The sequence below is a fragment of the Paramacrobiotus metropolitanus genome, unplaced genomic scaffold (assembly GCF_019649055.1).
Source record: "Paramacrobiotus metropolitanus isolate TYO unplaced genomic scaffold, Prichtersi_v1.0 Parri_scaffold0000213, whole genome shotgun sequence".
Lineage (NCBI taxonomy): Eukaryota > Metazoa > Tardigrada > Eutardigrada > Parachela > Macrobiotidae > Paramacrobiotus > Paramacrobiotus metropolitanus.
The window spans coordinates 59,411-72,579 of record NW_026570433.1 but is presented as its reverse complement, the minus strand read 5'-3'; positions in this window follow the sequence as shown (position 1 = coordinate 72,579).

Below are 13,169 nucleotides of genomic sequence, written 5' to 3'. Positions count from 1 at the left end.
AAATACGGATGTAGCCCCAGAAGCTTCTGCAAGAAAGAAAAGCATTTTGGGTGGTGCAATGTCCTTTCACCCGTCACAATTGAAATTGCATGCCTTTGTCTCGGAGAAAGACTTCGAGCAACCTGATGAAGAGTTCCTCACCAAAGCCAAGGAGGTTGATGAGTTATTGGCTCTAACGCAAACGGATCAAGATGTGGGACTAGTCGCCCGGAAGACGATGCCCGTGCTACTCCAGGGTCTGCGGACATGGATAGCCACCACGAAATTAAAAGTTGACGAAATGGGAAATTCCATGTCGCTGGATGCCCGAGTCGACGAAGAACGTAATCTGAAATTAAAATTTCAGAATGATTTTAATGAAATGCGCATTAAATTTGAACGCAAACAAACTGAGAACGACCGGTTGGCGAATGAATTACGCATCGCGGTTGATAATCTCTCGCGGTTAAGAGATGTAAATAAACATGCACAAAATGCCTATGACAATATGAAAAATGATCATGATGGATTAAAAGATGCAAATCGGCATTTAGAAAAACAGTTAGAAGACTCTCAGAGGGAGCTGTCGGCAGCGAAAGCCACCATTGACGGCTTTAAAGCACAAACGCTCCCTGATATGTCGAAGCAGGTCGCGGATTTAGACCAGAAACTAACGAAAGCACAGAGGGATTTAAATGCTGAAAAAGACGCGCACAAGTTGACCAATAAAAACTTAGCGGATGCACAAAATCTCTCTCAAAAGCTTTCTAAGGATTTAGATGATGAAAAGAAGCGCGCTTAAGACAGAGAGGATACCCTGCAGCGGGATCTGACAAAAGCAAACGTACAGCTTAATAAACTGTCTACTGTTGGCCCGATGCATATTCCTAAGGAAAAGGATGAGCAGTCTCAAAAAGAAATCGAACGACTCGAAGGATTATTGGATACGGAAAAGGAAAATTATCGCAAAGTCCAGAAGGAACTGAGCGATATGAAAAATGACAAAAAATGCGCAAATTGTGAGAAAGCGACGCAGGCGAGAAAGGAAGCACAAGCTGCGGCCTTTGAGAAGGATCAAAATTTCATAGACAGTTTCCAAGGGAAGCCCCGGTAGCGACAGGAGATGTGTTGCGGTCCACCCCACTTTCCCTGTTTGACCCCCAGAATTTTTCGGCGTCTCACGAACAGCCATCAGCTGTTGTAACTAATCCGGCCAGTATTCTTCGGAAGCCTAGACAGGAATCACGGGTTGAATTTTCAGAAGCCCATGCTATGCCGCGTTCGTCTTCTGAAAGTCAGGTTCCTAAGGAAACGGTGCCGCCTAATCAAAAGAAAAATCGGTCAACAGATTTGCGTCAAGAGATATTCAAAAGGCCGCCCGATGACGTTAGTCGTCATGCACGTAGATCTGAAAACAGAGACGGTTCTGATACTGAAAATGAATTAATGGATGATTTGCCGCTGGAGGATGAGCATCGGCGTCCCAGTAGCACAGCCAGTAACGAATCTACGTCCAGAAATTTAAATCTGGAAGAATGGTTAATCAAGCACACGCAGATATCGGACAGGGCAGCGCTTACACAAGAGTGTGTTGTTGAATTAATTACAAAACTTGCGGAAAAAGGAAACGATAAAGCTGAAGGCAGTATGAAACTGTTTACCTTCGATGATTCTCATCCAGAAAAAATTCAGAGGTGGCTCATGAATGTGGAGCAATGTCAAACCACAAATAATTGGAATGATGAGGTTACTTGTCGAAGAGTAACTAGCGCCTTTACTGGAGCATCCTTCCAATGGTTCGAAAAATTCTGGAAGGATAATAAAGGAAAATCATGGTCTGATTTCTTTAAACCGGCAATTATTGAGCATTTTAATGGCTCACTGTCTAAAGCGGATATACGCAGAAAAATGAATAATCGTAAACTGGATTTTTACGAGCCAGTTCGTGCTTACCTGGATAGTTTCCTCCCATGGTTCGAGGAGCTAAAAATTTCAGACGAAGAGCAGGTTGAAGCGCTCTTGGAGGGTGTTCAGGATCATCGGCCAGCATGGTTCCGCGAGATCTACAACGCATCACCAAAGAATTACTCAGAATTTGAAAAGAAACTCCAAGATTGTGAAAAATTGTGGAAGCGGATGAATAAGGATAAAAAAGTACCCGAGTCCACTCAAAAGAATATACTGGCAGAACCGAGAAGTGCTGGAAACAATAATAATATTCCGAACTACGAAAATAGAGGCGGCCGTGGTGGCTCGTCCCAAAGAGGAAATTATTACCCGAATCGGGGAGGTCGCGGAAATTACGGGAATAATCGTGGAGGATATTCCCGTTCATACACTGAAACTGTGATTCCACAGCAGCAGAACTCTGCGGCTCCAGTCCAACCTGTCCTGACTGTACCCCAGCCGCAATACGTTCCGATTCCAGTGTATCAACAGCCACAATTTGTTGAACAACAACCGGTACAATTTGCGCAGACATTTCAGCAGCCCATTCCGATGCAAGCTGCTATGCCGGTTCCCGTCCAGATGATGAATCGAATGATACCGGTAATGCAGCCCCAGTTCCAGCAGCCGGTACAGAATGTCCAGAATTTCGATCCGCAGTATCAGCAGGGTGGTCCTGTAAATAATAATAATTACAGCGGTAGCAATAACCGTGGGAATTTTCGGCAAAACAATAACTTCCGCGGAAATAACAATCAGCGTGGGGGTTATAATAATAACAACAATCGTCAACAAAACCAAAATCAGAATCAGAATTATCGCCCGCAACAGCAGGCTGGTAATCAACCTCCGTTCGATGAGCGTAACATTTTAAAAGATAAATGGCGAACAAACCGCGGAGTCGAGATTTGTTTCCGTTGCCACGGTTTGCATCCGGCAGCAGGTTGTACGAATCAATTTGTACTTCCTCGTCAGTACGAACCGTCTGCAGAGTTGTTGGCAAAATATAACAACCCTCAGCAGCAAATTAACATGATGGAGTTAGACCTACCAGCTGGTTTGTCTTCCCCGACGCCTCAGTGTAATAAAATGGAAGTTCAGGACTTTTCCCAATATCCGCTGGCGGATCATGTATGCTTGTTGCCAACGTTAGACGCACAGGCTTGGTATTCTGTAATTGACATAAATTATCAGAAGGTGAAAACCATGTTAGATACCGGTTCTAGCATTTCGGTTATGTCTTTAAAAATGGCAAATGATTTAAAATTGAATATTCACCGGTGCCCTGATCACATTAAAGGCAGAGTCGTTCACACGGCTTACCAGGGAAGACAGTTAATCGAGCCACTCTCCGTAGTCGTTACCATCCATGAATTTGGGATGGCCTTTGAACACGCAATTCTGGTGAGTTCCACCTTCGACAGGGACCATGTTGTTTTAGGTTTAGACTTTTTAGCTACAAAACCGTTTGTCCTTGACATGAATACAATGACGTGGCGTCTTTCGCGCAGACCGCCCGGTGCGCCAGTATTTTTACGCCGTGAAACTCACCTAATGTCGGATGTCATCCGCTCACACGATTTCGATCCACTAATTCCGGTGGGAGTTAAGCCGTCACCCGCAATCCCTGCACTGATGTTGACCGAGCGAATTGGTGTCGCTAAAGAAGCAAAATTTGTGCCATACGAATCTGCACATTTAATCCTGGCAAAAGCTGATCCAGAAATTTGTATCTTACATTTACAAAAAGCCAAACAGGAATGGCCTCGCCCAGCTCAGCCTTTTCCAGTAATAAAAACGACGGATGTACCTGTTAAAGCGGAAATCAAGGAAGTTGTGCCCGTACAAGCGGCACCGTCGAAGAAAGGATCCGATCAACGCGATGAGGAGTTTGTTCGTAGTGTAGTTCAGGAGATGATTCGGCAGTATCTTCCGAAAGCAGCCTTGGTTGCTGACGAACCGATCAAACCTGTAATTAAAAAAGAAATTAAGACAGAGAAAAACCCGGAACCAAGTCAAGTTCGTGGGGGAGGCGGTGAAATAGTAGTAAATAATATGCAGTCAAGTTCGCGGGGAGAGAACAGGCGCCTCCCCAGTCGCCAATTAAACAAGAAAAAATCTGTCAGCCGTCGCCGGCATGCAGTTCGAGTACCTCGTCTTCGGCATCGGTCAGTCCTGTGCCCAGCCCTGGTTCACGTCAAGTTCGTGGGGGTGACGATCCCTTGCAACTTCCAATCCAGATTTCATCCTTGGACGCAGTCCTACAGCAGCATCCTGCGGCTAAATATTTGTACATGGGGGTCCTAGAAAAATCGTCTAAATCAGTGGAATGTCTCAGCATGGATAACAAGTTATTAAACGTTATACCTGTTGAACGTGACCGCAGAGACGTCGATGAAGTCCATGATTATCCGTCTTTCATGGCACGGAATCCTGAATTGAAAAGGTGGATGTCACCGATGGATAGGCCGCAGGATAAAGGCCTGTTTCCTACAGAAAGAAGGTTTAGAGATCCTCAGTTTTGGAGGGAAACTCAACAGATGTGTGTGGACAGCCGTATGTGGTACAAAATGTATAAGAAACCGTCGCACGCTAATACCAATTATACCATGTATGAAATTAATCGGATGATAATTTGCGAAGGAATTTTGTGCAGAGTGCCTGATCACTCTGGTGCTTGTCCGAGGATTTACGTGCCACACCAATGGCGGCAGAAATTGATAGCTTGCTTTCACGATATTTTAGTGCATAAGCAGGTATATGGCCGGTGTGAAAAATTATATCCGTATCTTGTCAAAGTCTTTTATTGGCCGGATTGTATTATTGATATCGAACGGTATGAAAAGAACTGTGATACGTGTAGAAATTCCCTGAATGATCGTCGGCACTTCGAAACGTTAAAAAGAAATGAGCAGCTGGCCGCTCAGAAAATAACAGGAAAACGTAAAGTTACCTTTTCTGTAGATAACCCGGCACCGGCAGGTGAATTTGACAACGGTAGCTTTATTCCTGCTGATGATATGCGGCCCATTGATATTGGCCCCTGTCCGGTCTCCTACAAAGATAAACAGGCGGAGAAGCAAAGAGTAATAGCTTCTCAAACGACCGATAACTCACCGCAAGAATATGTGCTAACGAGTCAGCACATGTCAGATTTGGTACCTCCAGCTGTCAGGGCAACATACGATGCTCCTGTGAATGTAAATATTAATGAACAGTGGGCAATTTGGAACGAAATACAAAAACAGAAAGCGTTAAGAGAGTCAGTGGGTGTTAATTCAGCACAACCTACCGTGGGAAATGTTGAACCGTCAATGGAAGGTTCGGGAAGGAGTTCACCCCGGCGCAAAAAATCCAGTTACAGTCGCCGAATTAGACGCGAATATGCCGAGCGTGAAGCTGCAATGCAAATGTCCGCCGAGACAGTGCAATCGGCTCCGGTGCAGCAGCAAGTACCTAAAAACTTACCGAAACGGTCCCAGAATGTCCGGGAATCCACGGAAATACCGGCATGCGTGTACACAAAGGATGTCATCGAGTTGGCGTACAGGGACGCTCACCTGAAACAAGCACAAGCACAGGCGGAAATCAACTCTGCGGAGCAAGACATTTACCGATTCGAGCCAGAGCCCGGTCCAATTGATTGTTTTAAAATGGAGCTGTTCCCGGCTTCACCGGTTATAATTCAGCCTCATTCGCAGGGAATTATCCGCGCAACAACAGCCATGTCTGATGAACAATTCATGGAGTTTCAGGACGAGTATTTATATACCCAGCCATTTCTCTACGAAGGAAAAATACCTGAATCGAATAAAAATGCAGTATTATTGGACGGCGTCTTGACACTTAACGAGTACGGTAACTGTCGGGTCTGTGTTGTCAACGTTTCTGACAAACCACTGGTTTTAAACGAAGAAACTAACCTTGGAGAAGTTGCACTCGTTGATGCAGTGTATCAAATGGACTCTCCAGAATTTCAGGAAAGCTGTCACGGTGACTCTTGCGGCGTTTCACGCGATGAAAAAGGTGTTCCGGTACCGGCCAAAATTAATGAATGTGTTGCGATACAGTTGCAGCCTTCCGCTCCCAGTGATGTTGATCCTGAAACGGAGGAAACGTTTGCTAAAATTAAGGTGGGAGATATCTGTCCCAGCAAAGAAGAGCTCAAACAGATTTTCTATCAAGCAAAGTCAGTTTTACCGACGAAAGCTCGTCCAGTCGGATGTTGCACCATTTACGAGCACTCGGTAGATACGGGAACGAGTTTGCCGGTTCGAACTCCTCCGTACCGTACATCGTTTGAGGATCGTAAATGGCTCCAAGCTAAAACACAAGAAATGATTAAAGACGGCATTATTGAGCCAACTAATTCGGCGTGGGGAAGTCCTATTTGTATAGTAAAAAAGAAGGATAAATCCCGGCGACTAACTGTTGACTTTCGTAAATTAAATGAACGGTTAATGGGCAGTAGCTATCCCTTGCCTAGAGTCGACGACATTTTAAACGCCCTTGATAAAGCCACTATGTTTAGTAAAATAGATCTTAAGTCGGGGTTTTGGCAGATAAAGATTAAGCCGGAAGACCGGTGTAAAACAACGATGGTCGGAGAAGAGTTTACATTCCAGTATAAAGACTTACCGTTTGGCTTGAAGGATGCGCCTTCTGCTTTTCAACGAGCAATGGACTTGACGCTTGCGAACATGAAATGGAGGAACCTTCTGGTTTTCATAGACGACATTATCGTCTTTAGCAAAAATTTAGCCGATCACATGCGGGATTTACAGGAGCTTTTTCTGAGGCTCCAGGAGTGCGGTTGGACCATCAACCCTGAAAAGACAGAATTATTTGTTAATTCAATAACATTTTTGGGACACACTGTAGATCAGTTCGGTATCAGCACAGATGCAGAGAAGATCCAGGCAGTTAAGGAATTCGGCCCTATAAAAGATAAGAAAGACATTTTAAGGTTTTTGGGCATGGTCGGGTATTATCGTCAATTTATTAAGAATTTCCAAGAAATTGCAGAACCGCTTCAAAAGTTGATTCCTAAAAAAATTACCTTTGAGTGGGGAACTGATCAGTGTAGAGCTGTGGAGTAGCTGAAAGAAGCCTTGATGACGGCGCCGGTCCTAGCCCGTTATGATCCAGAGGCTTTATCGCGAGTTGTGGTGGATGCCAGTACTATCGCTGTCGGTGCAGTACTTATGCAGTGCCCTCGGGATAAGCCGACTGATGTAGCGACGAACTGGAAGCCTATCGCATACTTAAGTCGCAAGTTAACGGAAACTCAAAAGCGGCTCCATTTTCCTACAGAACTTGAAGCCTATGCTGTTATTTGCGCTCTCAAGAAGTGGAAACATTACCTGTCTGACTATCAGTTTGAAGTCCAGACTGATCATCAGGCGCTAGGTTTCCTTAATAATATGCGCGATGCCGCTGGCCGTCTTGGACGCTGGGCATTGTATATCCAGCAATTCAATACTAAACCAGTTCACATACCTGGCAAGGAGAACGTGATTGCGGATGCTTTAAGCAGAAATCCAGGGGAACAACCGGAACCCGACTCTGACGATTCGGATATTGAATTTGATTATCGGCAGACTTACTCTTTTGCCGGTGACGCAGCAATGATTGAATGCTGTTTTGCGGTTTTGGAAAGAGACTACGCGGATATCTGTTTTGAAATGATGTCGGCCGAAGTGAAAGCCATTTCGGAGGAAGATATGAAAGCTTTCGACGCAGATAAAGTTCAGAAGTTGATTACAGACGACAAAGCCTCATATTGGGCTGAAGAACAGTCTCGGGACGCGCGCATTGTCCGATGGCGGTTACTCCTGGAAAATAAAAAGGAAAAAATGTCGGAGCATGAGCAGTTGCATCTTAATAAGTTTGTAGTCAAGCAAGGTGTCGTGTATTATAAGTTCGAATTAAATCGCAAGATCTACTACTGTATGTATGTGCCGGTACATTGGCGTCTTCAGTTTCTGCAGGACAATCACAACTCACCTTTGGCAGCGCATTTAGGAGTTTTGGCTACTTATAAACGGATGTACAAATACTTCTATTGGCCTCGGATGTTCGAGTCGGTGAAGAATTACTGTGCATCCTGTCCGGCGTGTCTTGCTCAGAACGTCCCTGCTACAGCTCCGGCTGGAGCTTTGCAGCCAAACCCGACAGTTCCTCCACGATTAGTGTGGGCAATCGATGTCGCCCCGGCACTTCCAACGACGGAATCTGGAAACAAAAACATAATTATTGCAGTAGATTACGGGAGCAAATATATCGTGGCTGAAGCTGTAGAAAGAAATGATGCCGCCGCATTGGCATTATTCTTTTATAAAAGGATTTTAACGGTCTTCGGGATGCCTATACACATTACGTCAGATCGAGGCAGTAATTTTATGTCGGAAATGTTTCGAGAGCTTCTTGCTCTTGCTGGTGTTGCTCATGCACCTACAGCGTCAGGACACCAGCAGGGCAACGGTTTAGTTGAAAAACGTGTAGGAGAAATCAAGAAGGCATTGGCGAAATACGTTAACGAGCAGCAAAGTGACTGGGATATTTTCCTCCCAGCCCTTTGCGCTGCCTTTAACAGTAAAGTTGTGGAACGAACGGGCCGTACACCATTTTTCATGATGCACGGCACCGAGATGCGCTTACCGGTGAATAACTTTCTTCCGTTTGAAGAGGATTTCGTAATCCCCGCACACGTTTTTGTGCAACAGATGCAGCGTGGTCTTGGTGAGGCCTTGGATTTGGTGAACGCAGAAGAATTCCGCCATAAGCTGAAAGATAAAATCAGATATGATACCAACATTTCATATACTACATATAAACCGGGAGATCAAGTGCTGGTGTATGTCTTACACCGGAAAGTGGGCAAAAATCCATCGCTTATGCCCCGTTGGACCGCTGGATGGGAAATTGTTCGCCCGTCAGGGCCAGTGCACTATGTTGTGAAGAGTAATCGGCGCGGGAATGTTAAAACGGACACAGTTCATGTTAGCCGTTTAAAGCCTTATAACTTCCGCGACGTTGACACTATCCTACAAGATGAACAACTACCTAAATTACTGGATTGTGTTGAGAAGGAATGCCCCGATGAAATCGTTGAGGCGCCCGCGCCGCCGCCGGTAATACCATCACCGGATACAGCATCGTCACTGCTGGACGCGGAATACGCTAAGTACTTGGACGATCAGATGGAGAAAGTTCCATTGTTGAAGACCCGCTCCGGGCGTGTGGTGAAACCTGTAGAAAGATTTATTAATGAGAACAACGACAAAAAACGCAAGAGAGACCCGTCGGTTGATGTTAAAAAGCGTATGGTTACAAATAATAGAGACCCGGCTGTTCTGAATGTATCCCAGCCGGGAAGGGGCCAATCTGAATTAGTCTAGCCGTTGGCCAGTAACACCTCGCCAATTACCTGTAATGCAATGGAGATCGGCCCGGCACAGTCATTGAAAACTTCCTCGGTCAAGGTAGAAGACAGAATTCTTCCAGCCCCAGCCTGGGCATGTCCCGTTGAACAGTTTTGGCCCCAGGGCGTGGTCACTGACGACGCTTTGGACAAACAAGAGTTCTGGAAATATCGGCAGATGGAGTGTAGTGACACCATGTTGTAGGACGCTGTGGTTGATGGAGATTTCACCCTGGAAGACTCCCCCTATGCGGCCTGGCATCTTCCTTTGGTCCTGAAAATCAACGGTGTTATCTGTCATTATGGAGAGAAAGAGGATGTTGCGAAAAGAATTCCCAGAATATTAATCCCCTATCAGTGGCGTAAAATTCTTGTTGAGTCAGTGCATCGCCGGTTATTACATAAATATCGCAGTGCCATTTCTCCGTATGAATACTTATATAAAAGTCTTCGGGTCTTCTGGCCTGAGATGAAGTCCGATGTGATGAAATTTAGTCGGATTTGTACCTTGTGTAATATCGATTAAAATGCCCGAGCGGCCGTGTAATTATGTATTTCACTTTGAATCTTCAATTTTAAATTGTTTACTTTATAATTTTACCTGTGGATATTGTGGAAAGTTCCCAGAAAACTCGAGTGTACGTACAGTTCGGTCGTCCAGTTTCGCCATTGGCTATTCGCTGATGACGTCGGGTTCGTCGCCCCACACAGGCACTTGTTTGGGCGAGGTTGGCCGGATAACTTGGCCAAACTATTGAAGCCGCTGCCTGCGAAAATCACTATCAGCCTTCCTAATTTGCAAATTTTCATTTACGAGTCTATCGTTGTGCGGTGATTGTTCTCTCTATTCTTTTCTTGGCATTTACCGGAGTCTCTTACCATGCATCGTCCGAGATTACCACCGCATCGTTCAACTCAGCATGAAGACACTACGAGTTCTTCAGAGGATTCTGTGCAAGTTATAGCTGATGTTCCGCAGCCACTGAATGATGATCCCCACGTTGGCTGGCCAGAAACGTTTGAATGGACGGGCAGAATGGTTCATTGCGGTCTTCCGCCATCCCCGTATGAGTACGCGCGTGGAGAACATGGATATATTCCCCCGTCTGGTTTACATCAGTGCCCGTATGACCCGGACAGCGAGTACATCGTGTTACACCCGGACACTAAGTTGCGCTACCGCGGCAGAATTTACCACATCGGATCTCAGATGAGTCTGGATAAATACAACCGTTTTGTACATACATTGGACATTCAGCGTAGTGAAGCCCATTATGCACTTTTGCGTTACCTGCGCGCGGACTTCCATCAGGAATGGCTTCTTGGCCAGATTATTTGTGAACTCCGCCGGAACCATGGTATCAATGTGGTTCGGAATCCTGTGCAGTTGCTCACAGCGATGAATTACGCCCCGGGTGAACTTGGTGATCGTGGTGCTGTCGTCACACTCGTGGATGTCTACAATCAACATGCCAACGATCCCGTCTCGGATATTGACTTTGAGTTGCAATTGGAAGCTGAGGGACGCTGGCACTCAGCCCACCGTCGTTCGGATTACCTGCAGCAAGCTCGTTGGCTGACGAAGGGACAGGAGAAACGTGGCCCGGGCAAGTTGGATGACTTGATCGCTAAACGCCACCATCCCGGCCGAGATGATGATGACGATATGGGCGCTGCTGTGTAATTGTTGTCTGTAAATACAGTACATAACGTTGGCTGTTACGTTTTACGATCCTTCGGCTGCTACGTCTTGCTATTCTAAGTACCGTTATTTTGCTGGCTGAAATGGTCTTCCTTAGTCTTAAATTCTGGTACAGAACTTTTCTTTTTAGTTTACAACTAGCCTTTTGGCACAGTTTTACGATGTTACACTGTTTTGTGCAATTAGCTTACCGTTGGTTCCGTGGCAGTCACATCTTGTTGCTGATCCATAAAATTGATGAAGAATGACGGAAGGTTTAATCCTGAACCAAAATAAAGCTAACTTTTACAGAAATATGGTTTATATTGTTGGAAGCCGTAACGGATTTAGAATCAACCGGAAAGCTCTTATCCTCACGTCGTAACATGCGCAGTACTAGTCGCTGTACCAACCGCCCGTATGTAGCTGAATGATAGGGCAGTGGCAGTTTGGGGCTGCACAGCTGTTTCCGGTCTGTTGCAGTGTGTGTTAGCAGTTTTCCTGCACAGACTTGTCATTTCGACTTCTTCCTCGGTTCTTTAAATTTAAAATCTTCATTTGGCGGTTTAAACTTATATCTACACATACGCACAGTCGTGTTTTAAAGATGGATTCTCTCAAAGGCAGCTTTAGTTTTAAGGGTAGTTTCGGCCGCATCATTTCGGATGAGTATGCCGAGAAATTACGTTGTAAGTTCCTGGTGTTGACATTTTTCTACGTCTCGGTTTTCGAAGGATTTCATACTCGTTCTAATGATGAAATCTTTCTCTGATGTGTATTGCAGTGGAAAACCCTGAAAGGTATGAAATGTTGGTTAATTACGCGGAGGATGAAATCCGTGCGGATCAAACGGAATTTTTCTACGTCCGCCGCGGAATTTGGCCTGGACCCGATACTCTGGTGGTTCGCGCTGCAGCAGATCGCATCCGTGCAGATCTGGGCCTTTCGCCGATGCCTCCTAAACCAGAATCTCCCCGCGCGCGTCGTAGGCGTCAAATCGAGGAAAACAACCGTATTCTGGAGGAGGAACTCTGTTGTGTGGAGTGTAATAATAACGGCCCAGGCTCTTGTGGCCGTATTCTGTAGACCATTGATGATGAACCTGTCCCGAAATTGTGGGGATCTGGTAGCCTAGATGATTGGAAAGGGCCTGATCCTGATTTTGCTGATTGGTGGAATGAGAAGGCTCATATGCTGGACCCAACTAAGATTCTGCCAGTGGATATGCTTTGGGAGAACGTGAAGCCCCCAATCCCAGAGTCTCCGAAGAAAAAGCGTAAGCATCTTGTCATTCAGCGTCATGCCTTGCGTGGAATTCCTTATAATTATTGGAAATGATTTTTTGCACCATCGGCCATTTGAGTATTTCGTAAGCGGCGATGTGGATAGATTTTGTACAGGCCTTTTAAGTGTTGTTCTTTGGCGTGCAGTTGATTCCCTTTGCACTGTATGTTTTGTCGTTTAAACCTCACCCTTTAAACGGATCATGTTTTCTTTCAAGTTGTGATAAGCCTGATTGTTAAGGCTTTTTGTTTCTGTGAATTATATAGTGGCTCGACAATTTTCCTGATGCTGCTATAATTTTGTATGGTTTTTCGAAATATGTGAAATCAAATAAAATAACTGTAAATTAGGTTCCGCGGGTAAGATAGTGTAGAATTTCCTAGTGTGCTCCCCACTCGAGGAGGCGATACCGTTGGCGTTAACTTCGCAGCCAGCGAAGTCTGACAATTTGTCACTGCCATAAGTGGGCGGTTGCAAGCTATACCAGTATTCTGAATGTATCCCAGTAGTTTTTCTCGTCATTACTTTTTATCCACTTTGATTTTCTACTTCCTTTGGATAAAACCACGGTGCCTTGTCGAATACTCGCGCGTGATACTATTCTAATAAGATGACTCCCCCTGCTCGTGAGACAAAGGAGGCGGCCAAACAGGCGCTGGAAAACCGGGTTTCGGAGTGGACAGCATCGGTCGCGCAGAAGATGGCTCAACGCACTGAGGCTCAACACCGTTTCGAACGGAAGAAGATTGCGGTCAAGGAGGCCGTTTCCAAGCTTCCGTTGACGAATCCGTAGTACTGGTTCTTGGACTCAATGGAGTCTCTGAGCGGGATTCCGCCTTGTATTGCTCCATTTTT